Source organism: Carcharhinus amblyrhynchos, chromosome 5 (assembly GCF_965287045.1).
Source record: "Carcharhinus amblyrhynchos chromosome 5, sCarAmb.v2.hapA, whole genome shotgun sequence".
NCBI lineage: Eukaryota > Metazoa > Chordata > Chondrichthyes > Carcharhiniformes > Carcharhinidae > Carcharhinus > Carcharhinus amblyrhynchos.
The window spans coordinates 87,029,113-87,049,755 of NC_137328.1; positions in this window are offsets into that span (position 1 = coordinate 87,029,113).

Sequence of the window (20,643 nt, forward strand, 5' to 3'; positions counted from 1 at the left end):
TCACTGAGTGCTGCCAAACTCAAAATAGTAAAAAAAAGAGAAGTCTGCCTTTAAAGGCTCTTATTAAATCCTGGTATTAAATCTGGTGAACCTTTCATATTTTGGAAGTGCTCTTTACTTGCAAATGTTGCTGCCTCCTGCCACACGCACACAGGCATCACAGACTGGGCGTGTGAACATGATAGCAGCTGTTGCTGTCTGCTAATCGGCAAATCGCATGTCAGCAGCAGAGGGCCTCGGCAAGAATGAAAGGAAACCAGTTCTCATAAGCGTGAGTCAGCATGAAGAAATGAAAGGTTCCCCTCCACCTATTAACTTTACTTGGGCAGTGAACAAGCCACTGTAGTAGCTTCATTGCAGTAATATTTCCCAAGTCCCCAGCAGGCAGTGACACTCAGTGTGTGTGCATTCCTGGAAATCATTGCTCACAGTACGTAACTTTCTGCCCATTCATTTTAATGAGTGAGGAGTCACAGCCCGGCACCAGGATTTGTTTTTATGTCATTCCTCTAAAGCCCTACTCACCTTTGATTTATTTTTTTTTACAATTTTAGATCAGTAAAGTAAAACTTTAAAAAAAATCCTGAAAGTGTTGATTCCTTCCTAGAATATGGTTTAGAACATAATCCAGAAGCCCTGACAAATCCTTCCTGGACATGGGTTCAAATCCCACCACAGCAGCTGGTGGAATTTAAATTCAATAAATTATAAATTGGAATTGTAAAGCTAATCTCAGTAACAGTGACCATGAAACCATTATTGGTTGTCATTAAAACCCACCAAGTTCACTAATGTCCTTTAGGAAAGGAAATCTACCATCCTTACCTGGTCTGCCTAGAACAATGTGGTTTACTCTTAAATGTCCTCTGAAATGGTCAAGAAAGCCATTCAGTTCAAGGGTAATTAGGGATGGGTAGCAAATGCTGGTCAAGCCAGAGAAGCCGACATCTCATGAAAAATTAAGAAAGAAGAAACATATGGGGGGAGCAATTCTCCCAGCCTGCTGCGTAGCCCTTTGGTGGGCTCCCACTGGGCACCATGGCCTCCATGAGTCTCCGGTTGCTGAGTTTCCTGCCAGGTCTGTGCCAGCAATCAGCAGAGAGCTGTATAAATTATTCTAATGAGAATTAGCATCCCAATAGCAGGCCCTGGACTGAAGTCTCTGGGATCGGCAGAGTCTATCCCCCTCCCCTGCCAGGAGTGTTTCACTCCAGTGGGTTTATAATAACCCACTATTAGTGGGAAGCTGGCAGCCCGATCCCACTGGAGTGAAGGAGGGCCATCGAGGCCCGTCAGGAGATTGGGGTAAGGGGGTTGCCCCCTGGGCATTGCCAACTTGGCAGTGCCAGTCTGCCTCTAGCATTGCCCAAGGGGCAAAGTGGCAAGGGGGCACCTTGGCAGTACCCACTGGGCATTAGGAGGAGATCGGTGGGGCTCCCGCTGCCACTCTGGACTCAGCGGTGATACAGGGAGATAGGATAGCAATCGGGGCTGGCCATTGGTGGCGGGAGGGGGTCTGCTTGCCAGATGGGGGTTGGGCTTGTGGGAGTTGGTCGGGATTGCGGCGGGGAGGATCGGCCTGTGGGAGTCGGGGGAATTGGGAGATTGAGACTGCAGGGGGAAAAGAGGATGATTGAGGCGGGCTTGGGAGGGGGAAGTTGGTGTGGTGTAGCTGGCCTGGACATGTCCGGGGGTCCAGCTATCGGGGAGGTCAGAGGGCCAGTGATGTGAGTTTGCGGGGCTGGGATGCTGGCAGTGCAGGGCTACTGCGCATGTGCTGATCTCCACTATGATGGAACAGCGCATGCACAGTGGCCCACTCAGCACTATGCTGCCAGCCTCTCCGGCGGGATTAGGCCCTGCCCAGTGTTTTAATGAGATTCACACTAGTGCACTCTTCAGTGCACAGAGTGTGGGAGATTCATTTTTTAAGCCCTATTGAAAAAACCAGCACGATTTACTCCAGTTTTTATGCAAATCCGACACATAGAATTTTTTTGGGAGAATCTCACCCATGATATCAGTGCAAGAGTAAAACATTCAGCCCCTTGAACCTGCTCCACCATTCAATAAAATCACGACTGAACTTATACATCCACTTCATTTTCCTGTTGATTCCCCATATCGCTTGATTTCGCCGACTGATCAAAGAAACAATTAATTGACCTTGATCTTGAATAGACATTCACACCCACAAAGGCAGAAAATTCCAAAGACCCATGACTCTCTGAATGAAGAAATGTCTCCTCATCTCAGTCTGAAATGATTGACTCCCTAACTTGAGACTCTGCCCATGTGTTCTAGATTCTCCAGCCAGAGTAAACAACCACTCAGTGTCAAACCTGTGGAGTCCATTCAGAATATTGTATGTTTCAGTGAGATCACCACTCATTCTCCTAAATTCCAGAGCAGAAAGGCACAATTTACTCATGCTAACAGCAACAAAGGAAAACCCTCTCATGTCAGGGACCAATCTAATTAAACTTCACTGTAAAAGATAAAGTCGCCATAGTTCCAGATGACAATATCCCTTTGAGGGGGAGAGCTGACTGGTGGTGATTTAACCTGAGGAGCACCACACATCAGGCTTCAGTCTGCATCAAAAACCAATTGCCCAGCCAACTGAGCTAACCAACTCCCCAATCTTCATTGTGCCAGTACCCCAAGGCAAGTTTATCCGTCCTTAGATGTGGAGACTGAATCTTTGCACAGTATTCCCTATGCAATTAGAACAAGATTTAGCATGTATTCTTGTACTTCAATCTCTTTGCAGTAAAGACCAACACTCCTAATTGCTTGCTGTACCTGCACACTAACTTTCTTTGTTCCTTGTACATATATTCAGTCTCTCTGAACATCAACATTTAGAAGTTATACGTCATTTAAAAAATATTCTGCTTGTCTGCACTTACTACCAAAATTAATGCCCTCACACTTCTCCACATTATACTCCATCTGCTCACTTAACCTGCCTATATCTCTTTGCAGCCTCTTTGGGCCCAATTTTACCATTTTGATTCTAAGTGCTGGGACTTGAATCTGGGAATGTTTCAGATCTGACTTTTAGACCCATTCTCCGGTGCCCCCATACACACCCTGCCTGAAAAAATTTCAGCGAGTCCAAATCATGTTGCACAAGCCTGTGGGTGGGACTTATCGTGCCCAAAACCCTGCTGCACTGATTGGCACCTTCAACTGTCCATGCTCACAAAAAAAAAGAATGCGGCTCCCCTGCCACATTGCTCCCACACCGGATAATGCTTTCCCCTGGTCCCCACAGAAATTGCCCCACCCCGACAACATTACTGAACCCTTCACCTGCCACCCAGACCAATCACAGCCCCCTTTCCCGCTTCCCCCAACGATCTCAGGCAGAGTGGCAGCAGACCCCCCACCTCCTCCTCACTCATCTCAGGCAGAGAGATCCAATCTCCCCCCTCCACCCGACAAATAACAGGCAGGGTGATCCCCATTGCCCCCATCCCAGACCCTCCCACACGAGGCTTCCATCTCCTCCAGACTCTGGGGCTGTATGACGCCTCCCTCTCTCTTCCCTCTCCCCAATCATTGAGGCACTGATTAAACCCCCCCACCTCGCTCACCACCACCACCACCCCTTCCCATCAGCACACCTGCAAGTGCTCATTTGCCTTCCCCTCAGTGTTAAAAAGCGAACTGTATGTAATTTGCTGGAATGTTCTGCCAAACAGCCTGCAGCTGATCTGCCTTAATAAGGAGCAACTCCATTAAAAGTTCAAGAATGGATAAACAAGCAGGCATTCCTGCACAAAATGAGTGCATGACCGGCCAGTATAGGTATAGTGTCTCAAAACTGGCAAGCTTAGGACTGAGGGCATGCTGGATTCCAGATCTTCAGAATTTTGGATTGGATGGTTCAAGTCATGAGCAGTTTGGGTCAAGCCTTGTTGAATAGGTTAAAGGTCATTCAGAGTGCTGGAACAGATGCATGTGCAGGTGACGAAAGAGATTACTAGTCAGGTGTCTCCCCATGCCAATGCAGTGCCTAGCTGAATTGCCCAGATAAATTAGATTTCTTTTATTGTACCCAATTAAGATTGATACATGGCACGTTCTAAAGATGACCAACTCTCGGAAAACTTCAGTTTTTGGACTGTTGGATTTGAGACAACGTATCGTAATTATTAAGGAAATTTAGAATTTGGGAGGCCCTGGCTGGTTAACTGCTTCACAATACCCATCTCAAATCTTGGGGTGGTCTCAGGCTGTCACACAAAGTAATTGATTGTTGGCTTGCTTTTTGTCCAATTTCTCAGCCTATGTTGAGGCAGTATTATTCTGGAATGGAGTGTGCACCATTTTCTTCAACTGGCTACCTAACTTTTCAGGAACAACAAACAACCAGCAGTAGACAACGCAGCAGGTTTTGTGGTGCAGTGTTGGCATCCCTACCTCTGAGTCAAAAGCTCTGGGTTCAAATCCTACACTGGGACTTGATGACCTAGGACAGCATGTACATAAAGTGGTGAAACAGGCTGACTAACAGCTTATAAATCCATCGAATGTGCTTAATGACAGTTGATAAATGTGGGAGAGTTTCCTGGTCGGCCATAATGCAGAGGGCAATAGCAAACCACTGCTGTAATTTAACCAAGCAAAACCATGAACCAATCCAATAGAAGTCACTCGTTGCCAATACTGCCTTCGGGCATGGCACTTGAAGTAGGAATAGGAATCCAGGCTTCTTTGACACAGAAAACTGAGACAATGGCAAGTATTCAGTGTGCTTCCAATTTTTCTGTTTTTCTTTACACCTTTCAGAATTGGCTTGCTAGGTTAGGATTTGTTTGTTTTCACACAATGGATTATTCTCTGATTGAAATAAAAACTTGCTGCTTCCTACATCCTTGTATTGAGTGTATACTTGTGATATTTTGCCACCATGAAGCAATATTAGCTGTAATATTGGCATAATATTGTGAATGTCATTCCTTACGAAGCATTCGTTCTACCTTTTCTCAGAACCAAAGAATGGTTACGGCACAGAAGAAGGTTGTTCAGCCTTTTGAGTCTATGTCGGGCTTTCCACATGAGCAAGCCAGCTCACTCCACTCTCCCCCACCTGCAATTATTTTCCTTTGGGCACCTAACCAATTCCCTTTTCAATGTCACAATTGAGTCTACCTTTACCACCCCTCCAGCAATGCATTTCAGGGTGGTACAGTGGCACATGGGGCAGCACAGTGGTTAGCACTGCTGCCTCACAGCTCCAAGGATTTGAGGTTAATTCCAGCATGGGTCACTGCTTGTGTGGAGTTTGCACATTCTTCCCTTATCCGAATGAGTTTCGGTTTCCTCCCACAGTCCAAAGATGTGCGGGTTAGATGCACAGGCCATCCTAAATTGCCCCTTAATGTTCCGGGATATGTAGGTTAGGAGGGATTAGTGGGGTAAATATGTGGGGTACATGGGGATATGGTTATAGGTGAAATTGTTGTGCCGAATGGCCTTCCTCTGCGCTATTTGGGTCTATGATTCTATGATTATTATTACTATGATTATTATGGCCAGAATTCTCTGATCTCGTTCACCCCACCACCGCTGCCAACAAGGACAGAGCATTTGGCTCTCAGCCAAATCTTCATTCAGAGCTGCAGGAGCAGAGAATCCCAGGCGCTGACAAAATTGGAGGATGTCATCTTTGAATCTTTTGCCACTCACCTTAATTCCAGGTTCTAGACCTTTCTATCAAAGGGAAAGGTTTCTCCCTATGCTGTACCCTGTCTGAATTCCTCATGATTTTGAATACCTCTATCAAATATCAAATCTCTCAACCTTCTCCACTCCAAGGACAACAACCTCTGATTTTCCAATTTATTGACATCCCTGGAATCATTCAAGTAAATCTTTTCAATATACTGTTTGGCCTTCACATCCTTCTTGAATGAGGTGCCCAGAATTATTTTTCAAACTCTTTATGGGAAGTAGCCAGTGACTGCCTAGGCCTACATTTTTATACCCATCCCTAATTGCCCTTGAGAAGGTGATGGAGAATTGCTTTCTTGAATCGCTTCATTCCATGAGATGTTGATATGCACACAGTTCTGTTAGGGAAGGAATTCCAGGATTTTGACAAAGGGACAGGGAAGGGACAGCAATATAATTGTAAGTCAGGATGATGTGGATTTTGAGGGGAATTTATAGGTGGTGTTGCTCCCATGCACTTGCTGCCCTTACCCTTCTAGCTGGTAGAGGTCACAAATGCTGTCAAAGAAACCTTGGGAGTTGCTGCAGTGCATTTGCAAGACACCAGATGCTGGATTTTGTCAAACTAGTTCTATATAAAATGTCATCAAAACTTCTTTATTTCTGTCAATATTCCATTCTTATTGACAACTTTATCAATCTGCCTTGTCACCTTCAACAATTTTTGCTCCTGCACCTCCTTTGGAATTTATCTTTTGGCTTCTATGCATCTCCAGTTTCTTCCTACCAAAATATCTCACTTCACACTTCTCCACATAAAATTTAACCAGCTACATACTGCAGCAGGCGACGGTGCAGAGGGACCTTGGGGTGCTTGTGCATGAGTCGCAAAAACCCAGCTTGCAGGTGCAGCAGGTGGTCAGGAAGGCGAATGGGATGCTGGCCTTCATAGCGAGGGGGATTGAATATAAAAGTACGGAGGTCTTGCTGCGGCTGTATAGGGCATTGGTGAGGCCGCAGCTGGAGTACTGTGTGCAGTTTTGGGCGCTGTACTTACGCAAGGATATTTTGGCCTTGGAGGGAGGAGGTTTACTAGGCTGATGCCGGAGTTGAGGGGGTTGAGCTATGAGGAGAGGCTGAATAAACTAGGCTTGTACTTGTTAGAGTTTAGAAGAATGAGGGGAGATCTCAATGAGACGTATAAGATGATGAATGGGATGGATAGAATAGAGGTGGAGAGACTCTTCCCGCTCAGAAAGGACAGTAGGACTAGGGGGCACAGCCTCAAGATAAAGGGGGGGCGGTTTAGAACGGAGTTGAGGAGGAACTTCTTCACTCAAAGGGTGGTGAATCTCTGGAATTCTCTGCCCGTTGAAGTGGTGGAGGCTACCTCGCTAAATATTTTTAAGACGCGGGTTGATGGGTTTTTGATAGGAGAGGGGATTAAGGGTTATGGGGAGAGGGCGGGAATGTGGAACTGAGCCACGACAGATCAGCCATGATCTTATTGAATGGCGGGGCAGGCTCAAAGGGCTAGATGGCCTACTCCTGCTCCTATTTCTTATGTTCTTATGTTCTTATCCATGCCAACAGCCTATGTCCTCTTCAAGCCTTTCACAATCTTCCCCACAGTTCAATACACTTCCCTAAAGTGATATTAACTGTAATATCAGTAAAATATTGTGAATGTCATTTACCACAAAATATTAGTTCCATTAGTACTGTGTCATTTGCAAAGTTTTGCCTTAATTGGACACCCATTTTCAAGTCAATAAACTATATAATGAAAAGCAGTGATCTTAATATTGATGTTATAATCCTTCAAGGAGAAAAACAACTGTTCACCACTGCTCTACGTTTCCTGTCCTTGAACCAATTTTGTATCCATTCTTTCCCTTTTATTCCATGAGATGTAACAAGCCTGTTATGTGATACTTTATCCAGAGCATTTTAGAAGTCCTTTTGCACCATATCAATCACATTGCCCTCATCAGCCCTTTCTGTACCTCATCAAGAAATTTAACCAAAGTTAGTTAACAAATGCATTCAGGCTTTCCTTCATTATTCCACAAGTGTCAAAGTGATTGGTAATTTTGTCCTAGATTAAACAGACTGACTGAAAATTGCTGGGTTTATCCTTTGAACACAGGTGTAACATTCACAGTTCTCCAGTCCCCTGGCACCATCCCCAATTCTAAATGAAAACTTTTTCATTGTACTCTGACCATTGGGGCTCTGGAACTCATGTGCAATAATAATCAATTTTCTGCGGTCCTTGTAATGTAAAACTCCTTTTCTCCATTCCTGTTTATTGTGTGAATGCAAAGTGGGATGTTACTAACACTTCTTTTTGAGGGTTTTAAATATGTGAAATAAACTAATCTTCTGAGTTAATCCTAACTTGAGTTTGCTGTTGGATTAATAGTCAAATTGGATCACACAAAAACTGAAAGGTTGGGAAAATACACCACTGTTTATTCGAAAAACAATCTCTCATAAAATATCATGTATACAGATTAAATACATATCAAATATTAGGGCCATTGCCTTTCATGATGTATTTTGATGATTAAGGCAAAACTTCAAAATTTGCAAATGACACAATACTAATGGAACTAATATTTTGTCGTAAAAATCTTTTAAAAATTCTCCTTGTTAAGATGTCATGGAGGTTTGCAGGATAACCCTAACAAGAGACTGGATTTTTATTAATTTAAGATATTTCACAAAAAATGCTTATTTTGTAGTTTGCTCCATTTAATTATGCATTTGTGATTAGGACAATAGTGTGCATAGAAACTATCATTTGACCATGAGAGAAGATATTGTGTAAACAGGGACAGGGGAAGAAAAAATGTGATTCAAAGTAGATCAACCCCAGTTCTGTTCCATACAACTACAATGTCAGTTCCATAACAAGCAGTTAATTGTTATTACCATAAACATCACAAGATTTTGACATCAAATGGCATGTTTGGGAGTTGGAAAATTGCCAGATCAATACCAAAGAAGTCTGTAATTCATCAGAGGGACTAGATTTAACATGCCTAATCAAATCTTGCTCCTGGATGCGGTATATGCAACATTTTAATTGAGGAATTCCTAGATTATACGAGAACCAATGAACATTAATAACCAGCTGGACCGCTCCATAATACACCACTATATAGTTCAAATATTCTGGCAGAGCATCATGTTTGTGAGTGATCTATTTGTCATTCTTGAAATAGAGTTTCAACCGTTGAATGGGGAATTCAAGCTTTTAAATAAGAATGAGCTATTATAAAAATGCTTCCTGATTTACTACTTTAGACACATATTTGGCACAATTCTCATTGTTCTCTTATCCCAGGTAGACATCAGAGGTGCAGTTATTAGCTTCAGAGAGTGAAATATACTAAGAGATATCACAATGACAGTGTGTAGAAAGGATTTGCTTTAGGTATTGAGGAAAAGCTTTGACACCCTGCATCAAATGGTTTCTAACTTAAAAATATGTCCCATTACTTAAGGTTGTTTACAGTTACAAACAGGAGATGAATACATGATTCAGCTTCAATTTGGGATTATGTCAAGGGTATGAAAAGATTGGTTTATGTTGCAGTATCATATTATTACCAGATCAAGAAAAACTTGTTCTTCAATATTTTCAGCTCCTATTTATCTTTGACAGAAACTTGTCTCATGGGTGACATAATTGACCACGCCTTTCTTCTGTTGTTTATCTCGATAGAACTGCACTCACTTGGTTTCACTCTGAATATTTAATTGTCACCAATGAATCTCTGGCAATTCTTACCCACATCATTATCTCTCGAGTCAAGGATCCATTCCTCACTCCCTCCTCTCTCCCAGCTTTACAGTATCCTTTGTGGGCACCATCTGAAACATGGGCGCAGAGTTTCCATGTGTGTTGACAATACAGAGCTCACCCTCCAAACAAAATCCATTTGCTCTAATAGAATGTTGGAACAGGGTCAAGAGACTGAATGGCCTACCACTCTTCCAATATTCCGAGGTTGTTATGATCTCTTCATTGTTTTTGAGCTATCCCATTGTTTCATAGCCAGTCTTGGATTGATCATAACCTTCTCCACTTTAACACTAGGAAGACCAAATTATTTTATCCCTAAAACAGATGTTTGATTCTTGCCTGATTTCATCTTACTCCCTGGTCACTTTCTCAAGTTAAACCAGACTGTAAATAATGTCCATGTCCTCTTTGACCACAGGCCAAGGTTCTAATACAGCTTCATTTTTTTATAATCTATTTACGGGAAACGGGTGTTACTAGCTAGGCGAGCATATATTGCACATCCCTAATTGCCTTTGAGAAGGTGATGGTGAGCTGCCTTCTTGAACCATTGTAGTCCATGTGGTGTAGATACACCCACAGTTAAGGAGTTCCAGGACTTTTGACCAAGTGACAGTGAAGGAGCAGCAATATATTTCCAAGTCAGGATGTGTTTAGGTGCTGGTGTTACCGTGGGTGGGATTTTACAGCCTTGCTCAGGCGAGACCAGAAATTCCTGCTCAAGGTCAATGGAGATTTCTGTTGTCGGACCCTCGCCCGCTCCAATTCTGTGGTAGAGTTCCATCCCATGTATCTGTTGCCTTAGTTCTCCTACATGGCAACAGTTGTGGGTTTGGAAGGTGCTGTTGAAGGAGCCTTGCTGGGTTCCTGCATGTATCTTGTAAACTGCTGTCACTGTCCTTCAGCGATGGAGGGATTGTCTGTTTGTGGAATGGGTGTCAATCAAATGGGTAGCTTTTTCTGAATGGTATTGATCTTCTAGAATATTTTTGGAGTTGCACTCACATCACACTACTGACTTGTTCCTTATAGGGGTATACAGACTTTGGGTAGTCAGGAAATGAATTACTCACTGCAAGATTCCTAGCATCTAACCTGCTGTTGTAACCATAGTATTTATATAGCTAATCCTGTTCAATTTCTGATCAATGGCAACCTCCAGGATGTCGATGTTGATAGTTGGGGAGGTGGAGTGGGGGGTGGGGGGGTGTGTGGGGAGTTGGGGGTTTGGGGGGGTATTCAGTGACAGCAATGCCATTGAATGTCAAGGGGCAGTGGTTAGATTTTTTCTTTTTGGAGATGGTCATTGCCTGGCACGGTGTTAATGTTACTTGCCACTTGTCACCCATGGCTGGATATTGTCCAGGACTCGCTGCATTTGGACACTGATTAATTCAGTATCTGAAGAATTACTAATGGTGCTGAATATTGTGCAGACATTAGCGAACATCCCCACTTCTAATATTCTAAAGTGAGGAAGGTTATTGATGAAACAGCTGAAGATGCTTGCACCCAGGACACTAAAGTAAAGTTAAAGTTTATTTATTTGTCACGAGTAAGGCTTACATTAGCACTGCAATGAAGTTACTGTGTAATTCCCCTAGTTGCCACAATCCAGCGCCTGTTTGGATCAATGCATGTTGTCAGCACGTCTTTCAGAATGTGGGAGAAAACTGAAGCGTCCGGAGGAAACTCACGCAGACACGGGGAGAATGTGCAAACTCCACATAGACACCCTGAGGATCTCCTGCAGTGATGTCCTGGGTCTAAGATGATTGAACTCCAACTACCATAACCATCTTTCTTTGTGCCAGGAACGACTCCAACCAGCAGACAGCTTTCCCTCTGATCCCATTTGACACCAATTTTGCTAGGACTCTTTGAGGTGACACTTGGTAAAATGCTGTGACAGGCAGGTTAGTGGACCAAATGGATTTTAATGACGATCAGCAATGGTTTCCTAGTTATCATTAGACTTTTAATTTCAGGTTTTCTATTGATGGGATTCAAATCCAGATCTCCAAAGCACTACCTGGGTTTTTGGATTACTCATCCGGTGACAATAGCACATGCCATGGCCTTCCTCTCTTTGCCTGAAACATTTCCTACTTCCATCTCTTTAGCATCATCGGTTCTACTCCTGCCTTGCAATCTCATGCTGAAACACACATACACATGTTTTCCACCTACATATTCATTATTCCAATGTTTTGTGAGCCAACATGTTATAGTCTATTTCTGTAAATAGTGCATTCAAAAGTCTGCACATTGTAATCTATCCCATATCAAGCCCTGTTCACACATTACTCTGCCCATGGATTTCCTGCCAGTGTGGGGTGACATCAACCTGAATTTCCATTGGTGGGACCAGAGAATCTCGCCACTAGCAAGTAACACACCACCTACTGCTGGCGAGAAACACATGGCTGGGAAGCCAGAGAATCTCACCCATTGTGTGAAGTCTTAGCTTCATCACACTTCCTATTGCTTTAACCTCTTCCAACCGCCCAACTCTTGGTTCCTCTGATTCTGGTTTCCTCCTCCCTTTGCTTCACTTTTGGCAGCTTATGCATTACCGTGTGTCTGGTTTCCATTGCACTGACTTCAATCAGGCCTTTGAGATTGGCTGATTGGAATATGAACTCCTTGATTAAGGAGCCAATTGATGAGCCAATCAGGGAGTCTTTTCTTTGTATTTAACCATGAGTGTCAGTTCCTCTGGCACTCTTGAAGATAGACTGCTGACTGATAGCACTCTTAGAATTGTAAATAAAGGGATTTTGGCAAAGGGACTTCTGCCTCCAAAGACTTATTAGATCAATGCTCCAAAATTCCCTCCCTAAACCATCTGCATCTCTCCACTTCTCTCATTTCATTTAAGACCCTCCTTAAAATCCATCTCTTTTACCAAGCTCGTAGCAACTCATTCGTTTTTCAAAGCCTATTTTGTCTGATTGGGTTTCTATGAAGTGCCTTGGGATATCTTTTTTCTACATTAGAGGCTAGTTTGTGTAATTATAATTCTATACCTTAGTTGTGCAAACATAATTCAGCAGGTGCAAACCAGTTATTGTGGCGCCACGTATTTTCTGTGTAGCAACAGGATGTCTAACTTTGTGCACGCATTCATCACCCTGCCTTTACATTTTATAGATCCCAGGAGCCTGCAGCAATTCAGCCTCTCCCAGCAGACAGTCTTAGCCCAGCACATAGCATAATTCTTAACTTGAAGCATTCACCAGTGCAGAGAAACAACCCTAATTTCTGCAAAATGTGCAGAAATAAGTGACGTACAACATGCATCCACTGAAAAAGAAATGGGCTGACTTCACCAGCATTTAAGCTTCAGTCAAATTACAATGATGACGATAACTTGCCATTGTGCAAGCATCTATTTGTTTCTCACTGCTAGGTTTTATAAGGTTTGCTTCAGTTTGGAGGGATCACATCCAAAATCGGAAATCTCCAGTAGCTCTGAAAGTTCAACAAAACAACTGAGAGCTATTGGAGACGTACATTGGATGTGCATTTAATGGAGTTTACGCAGACTTGGAATAAATGTTCCAAACTTTGCAACAGTGTCCTGCAAGGAGGTGGAAAAATCAGGTAATCAGTACCAGGGCAGTCAGTACCAAATCTTCAGCTCCATGCATCGCAACACAATGTCAAAACTACATTTACCAAAGAAAGGAAAAGCGGCCTTTCTCAGGGCATATGAAACTGAAATACTTCAAAAGTGTTATCACTGTTGTAAATGTATTACTTTATGTACAGCAAGATCCCATAAATAACAAATGAGTTACTTTTTTTACTTAAGAGACATGGGTGTCACTGGCTGACCATTATTTATTGCCCATCCTTAGTTTCCCAAGTTCAGAGGCCAGCTGGGAGTCAACCCCATTGCTGTGATTCTGGAGTGACGTGTAGGCCAGACCAGCTAAGGATACAGATTTTCTTCCCTAAAGAACAGCAGTGAACCAAATGTTTTTTTTCCAACAATTGACAATGGTTTCATGGTCATCAGCAGATTTTTAATTCCAGATTTCTTTTTACTGAATTCAAATACCACCATCTGCCATGGTGGGATACAAACCCATGTCCCATGAATATTAGCTGAGTTTCTGGATTAATAGTCGAGTGATAATACCATTAGGCCATTGCCTGCCCAATGACTGACCAGTTAACTGACCAATTAATATGGTATGGCTGTGTTAGTTGAGATTTAAGTGCTGACCGGCATGCTAGGAAATTTAAACCAAAGTGTCTTTTATATCCATAATCAGAGGAAGCCTTAGTTTAATGTTGATATGGAGATGGAGGCGTTGGGCTGAGTGGGCAAGTAAGAAGTCTCACACCACCAGGTTCAAGTCCAACACGTTTATTTGGTATCACAAGCTTTTGGAGCGCTGTTCCTTCATCAGGTGAGTTTCATGTTGCACCAGAAGGACATCACCTTTGGCAACACAGTGCTAAATGTTATATGCAAGTATCAGACAAGATTCATTTAGTTCTAGAGTGGAACTTGAACATCTTAATTAGATAAACAGCATTTCACAAACATTGAGCAACAATGTTTTCATTGAATCATAAAACCCCTACAGTGCAGAAGGAGGCCATTCATCCCATTGAGCCTGCAGCGGCAACAATCTCACCCAGGCCCGATCCTTGAAATGTCATGTATTTACACTACTAATCGCCCTGACACTAGGGTCAATTTAGCATGGCCAATCAACTTAAGCTGCACATCTCTGGAGTGTGGGAGGAAACCGGAGCACCCGGAGGAAACCCATGCGGACATGGGGAGAACATACAAACTCCACACAGTCCAAGCCGGGAATCAAACTAGGTCTCTGGTATGTTAGACAGCAGTGCTAATCACTGTGCCACCATGCTGCCCACAATCAAGACTTGCTCAAGAGTGAATCCATTACAGCTTTTCACCTTGAGTATTACAGGAGAAAACACAAGTACAATGCCATCAATATGACCAATGCAATCTTCCAAGTTTCTCTCCTGAGGAGTGACAAACACATTTTGATTGAAAAACGTAACCCACTTTGATTTCTGCCATTCTGATACCTAAACACAGCTTACATTTTTCAATAGATTTTTAGTTGGTGCTAAATCACTTAAAAAAAACTCTCTTTACGTTGGTAGCCCTGAATGAGCAGTATTTAGTATTTCAGTATTTAGTCATAGAGTCATAGAGGTTTACAGCATGGATACAGGCCCTTTGGCCCAAATTGACAATGCAGCCCTTTTTTTAACCACTAAGCTAGTCCCAATTGCCCACATTTGGCCCATTTCCCTCAATACCCATCTTGCCTATGTAACTGTCTAAACAAAGTATAACAAAGCTTTTTTATGCACAGAGGTTCTATATTATAATATTCATTTGCTGTTATATACTGTTAGTGTCCAGTATGACAATTTATTTTTCCCTATTTTTGATTAACATTTTGTTCTCCCTGTACTCCTATGTTTCTCTGTGCGATGCATTGTCTTACACACTAAAAACATTAAAGTGAACTTTCTTGATTCAGTACTGCTGCAATTTTTAAATAATCTTGAATCTGTTGTTTAAAAGTTCAATAGGCTTCAGCCATGGTGAGATTGGTTCTCTAGCTAAAGTAATAAGATGAATGATTTTTGCCTGTAACAAGAACAAAATAAGCTTCCATTTATACAGGATCTCTAATATAGAAAAAAATCGCAAAGTACTTCACAACGGCATTGCTGCTATTGCAACCATAGGCCAAAGTTTATCTCATTGAGCTTCTGACAGTCAATGTTCGAGCATCAGTCGCCAACATCAAGAAGCAAATCGCTTCAAAGCTCTTAATGTTTAAACAATGCATGGCACACAGAAACAGGAATGTAGGAAGAATGTTGATCAAAAATAGGGAAAAATAAATTGTCATACTGGAAGCTAACTGCATACAACAGCAAATTAATATCATAATATGAACCCTCTGTGCTTAAACAATCTTTGTTATACTTTGTTTTCCAGCAAACAAGGAGTCTGATAGATTGGGTCCACTGCGCATGCACAGATTTCCAGAACTGTCAGACATATAGGCCCCACCTCCCTGGGTTTTTAATGAGAATCACAATTGGGACCTCTGCAGTGCACAGAGTGGGAAGATTCGAGTGTGAAGTTGAACTGACAGAACTGTCATGATCTAGAACGGTTTTCCCAATTCAGTGCTTTAGGGAGAATCACTGCCCCCCTCTTTATTTCAACTTTCAGAAGCAGTTTTCTTTTAACAGCCACAGCATGTAGCCAAGGCTGACAGGACTTTTTAAAAATATGTTTTAATGCATTATGGCACTTACTATAATTGGAAAAGTTCTGTAATGAATAACAACAATGTAAGGGTCAACTTATCTTCCCAAGGCAGATCTTTATGATGAATCACTGCATTAAAGATATATCTACATTGCAATACAACATCAAATAATGACATTTGAAGGTGCAAAACATTTTATACTTATCTCTCAGAATGTTCCATAAGAACATAAGCAGGAATAGGCCATCTAGCCCCTCGAGCCTGCCCCGCCATTCAATAAGATCATGGCTGATCTGAAGTGGTTCAGTTCCATTTACCTGCCTGCTCCCCATAACCCTTAATCCCCTTATCTATCAGAAATCTATCTACCCGTGACATATTCAATGAGGTAGCCTCCACCACTTCAATGGGCAGAGAATTCCAGAAATTCACGACCCTCTGAGAGAATTTCCTCCTCAACTCTGTTCTAAACTGAAGCCCCCCCCACCCCCACACCTTATCTTGAGGCTGTGCCCTCTAGTTCTAGTTTCCTTTCTAAGTGGAAAGAATCTCTCTACCTCTATCCTATCTAGCCCCTTCATTATATTGTATGTCTCTATAAGATCACCCCTCAGCCTTCTTAGCTCCAACGAGTACAGGCCCAAGCTACTCAATCTCTCCTCATAAGCTATAAGCTAACCCCCTCATCTCTGGTATCAACCTGGTGAACCTAGCTCTCAGCAGACTTCTCTCCAGTGATCACAAACTTCCCCAAGGAGATACTTTTCTAGTGCTTCATGAACTCTGGGCAGCACAGAAAAATAGTGTTTTGGGAGGAAATAACTTTTTCCTATAGTGTTGACAATTGGGACCCCAACCTCAGGTGCAATGCATGTGTATTTTGCTTTTTCGACCTGTGAAAAGTCCACACAAAAATGGTGTGGAGTAGGGAAGGCACAGGAAAATTGCTTTTCCAGAAAAAAACTGAAGTTCATAATTTTGCCATCTGATCAACAACTCCATTGGGAGAAGAAAAATTAGCTCCTGTTATGCAGAATTGTTTTGAGCAAACATGAAAATCCAGGACTGGTAACATGTGGCTCTGCAACAAAGTTAACATTATGGACCAAATGGTTGTTAATGGCAGTAAGTCCATTAAAATTTTCTGGAGCCCTCCCAGGCACTAATTTAATGGTCTTTGTCAGGTGCAAGTAATTCTAATGTATCTAAATAGGAGGAGGGGAGATGGAAGAGAATGCAATCAAAGAGCTATGTTTCAAGGTAGATTTCAAACCAAGAATGCATAATGAGGCTTGTCTGAGAGCTTAGACATCCATTAATCTGTTGAAATAGCTGTATCCAAGGTAAAATGTTGTTTAATTGACAGCTTGCTTTCTTAGATCTATTTCTTGATTGTTCAATGTTTTATTTTATTCTTTCACATGACATGGCTAGACCAGTATTTTTATTGCCCATCCCTACTTGCCTTTGAGAAGGTCGTGAAGGCAGAAATGCCTTCCTCCCATGCATTCTGGAGTAGAGACATTGCAGTCTAGGTCATATCATCAAATTTCCAACGTTGCAAGTTATTAAAGACTGATACTGACAGGTTGTATGAAATGGACTATTTCTATGTAGTAACTGCCATGAAACCCAATGGATCAAACATCAGCTACTTGACTTTTTCTTCCTTCTGGGCTTACATCTGTGTCTCCAATTAAAATAACTTCTCTTTATTTCACAGGATTAGTTATGTGAACTTTTAAACCAACACACTCCTATTTGCTAGTACAAAAGAGGCAAGAAATCTTCCTAATAATATATTCAATTTTAGTGTGACTGAGTGGTCAGTCTAATATAGAATCATAGAACCCTACAGTGCAGAAAGAGGCCCTTTGAGTCTGCACCAAATACAATCCCACCCAGGCCCTACTCCCATATATTATACCCACTAATCCCTCTGTCCTACACATCCCTAGACACTAAGGGGCAATTTCTTGACATAGCCAATCAACCTAACTCGCACATCTTTGGACTGTGGGAGGAAACCAGAGTACCCGGAGGAAACCCACACAAACACGAGGAGAATGTGCAAACTCCACACAGACAGTGACCCAAGCCAGGAATCGAACCCAGGACCCTGGAGCTATGAAGCAGCAGTGCTAACCACTGTGTTACCATGCCGCCCAAAGTAACAAGCATTCTGGTGACATTGTATTTCATACAGCCTTACAGTTAACTAGCAACACAGATGCTAATTAAATTATGTAAGTAGTATCACTCTGCCTCCCAGTACACAGGCATGTTCAGTGCATGTAATTTGAGACATTTCACTTTGAGAAGTAGCGACACTGTTCTAACATTCACTATATAAGTTGTACAAATAGCTATCAAGGTCAAACCATTGCTTATACAGCGCATCACACAAAAATACTGTGAAACAAATCATTGGAGCCCAATTCCAACATAGTGTGAGATTATGTTCAGAATTCTCCATATGTAGAGATGTGAATATCGATGGTGCTACTAAAGCAGATATTTCTCCATGGATTCAGAGTTAAGAGTCATATCACACCTCTTTAAATAGATGGCATCACAGCAGCCTTGGTGGAGGCCAAGAATAAAGATGTAGCCCACACTGCCTCTTGAATAAAATGTTGTGAGGCCTGGGATAAAACAAATGGACTGAGAACATTGAAAAAGAGCTTAATCCTCAAATACAAAATAAGTAATAAAGCTCCACAAGTCTCATTGACCTTAATATACAAAGGCGTTAACTTGTAACCTTTAACCTTAATTTTGTCTTTTATCTCTGACTCAAAGTGAATGACTTAAAATCCCACTCCTTTAATGTGAGCACATAATCCAGCCCACCACTCCAGTGTGTACTGGTGGAATGCTGACCATTGGTCATTTCTGTCATTAGGATGAAACATTAAGAGTAAGACCCCATCTTCCCTCTCCAGTGGTGTACAAAAATCAATTCTGTTTGAAAAATGGCAGTGGTGTTCTGTCATCCTATGCAGTATTGATTCATCAATGTACATCACTAATACATTCTGGCCTTGAAATTTGGCTGTGTAACATTGTTTTTGGGCGCTGAATGGTCACCTTAATCTCTGGTACAATGGTGAGGTAGTGCATGCTCATTACCAGCTGGAAGTGTTAAATTGTTAAAGGGTAAAAGATTGGAATATAGTGTCTGAAACAGGTGTATACAAAACCACCAGGTCTATTTGCTGCTCTTTGAGGGAGTGCCTGTTAGAATGCAAGGTTTTAAAAGATATTTTCTTAAATGCAGAGCTAAAAGCTGCAGGAGTGTTTCACCCTAACCCACCTTCAAAGAACAAAAGCAAAATAACTGCAGATGTTGGAAATTTTCTGAAATGAAAACAGAAAATCTTGGGTACACTCAGCAAGTCAGGCAGCATCAGGGCAGACATAAAAGTGATGTTTCATTACCAGTGACCTTTATGATGAGTGTTAAAAGAATGTGGACCATTGCCTTCCACTTTTCTTCACCTAACCCCCTGTGATTGTCACCACTATCTTTCCTCCAATCACCATCATTACCTCTAGGCTACTGCTTTGTTCCGCATTTTTAAAAATTTATTTGTAGGACACGGGCGTCATTGGCTGGCCAGCATTTATTGCCCATCCTGAGTTGCCCTTGAGAACATGGTGGTGAGCTGCCTTCTTGAACAACTGAGTGACCTGATGGGCTATTTCAGAGGGCTGTTGAGAGTCAACCACATTATTGTGGCTCTGGAGTCATGTGTAGGCCAGGCCAGATAAGGATGGCAAATTTCCTTCCCTAAAGGATATTAGGGAATCAGATGGGTTTTTCCTACAATCAACAATGATTTCATAGTCATCAGTACATTCTTAATTCCAATTTTTAAAAATTAAATTCAAATTCCACCAGCTGCCATGGCCTGATTCGAACCCTAGTCCCCAGAATATTAGCAGAGTTTTTGGAATAATAACCTAGTGGTAATACCAGTAAGCCATCACTTCCATCATAATCCCATTCTATATTAATAAGAACATAAGAACATAAGAAATAGGAGCAGGAGTAGGCCATCTAGCCCTTCGAGCCTGCCCCGCCATTCAATAAGATCATGGCTGATCTGTCGTGGCTCAGTTCCACTTTCCCGCCCTCTCCCCATAACCCTTAATCCCCTCTCTTATCAAAAACCCATCAACCCGCGTCTTAAAAATATTTAGCGAGGCAGCCTCCACTACTTCAACGGGCAGAGAATTCCAGAGATTCACCACCCTTTGCGTGAAGAAGTTCCTCCTCAACTCCGTTCTAAACCGCCCCCCCTTTATCTTGAGGCTGTGCCCCCTAGTCCTACTGTCTTTTTTGAGCGGGAAGAGTCTCTCCACCTCTATCCTATCCATCCCATTCATCATCTTATACGTCTCAATGAGATCTCCCCTCATTCTTCTAAACTCTAACGAGTACAAGCCCAGTTTATTCAGCCTCTCCTCATAGCTCAACCCCCTCAACTCCGGTATCAGCCTAGTAAACCTCGTCTGCACTCCCTCCAAGGCCAAAATATCTTTGCGCAGGTGCGGCACCCAAAACTGCACATAGTACTCCAGCTGCGGCCTCACCAATGCCCTATACAGCTGCAGCAAGACCTCCCTACTTTTATATTCAATCCCCCTCGCTATGAATATTACCCCCTTCCCATCACCCCACTTGCTTTTTGATGACTGATGCTGGCAACACAGTGGCCTGAAATTAACAGAATTGAAAATGGGGTGGGTTTTATAAAGGGCAAGTGATCTACTCCTCCAGTTCACTACCAAAGCGGTAAAGGTGAAAATTATTTTGATATGTGGGCAGGGGAAATGGCTGCTAAAACC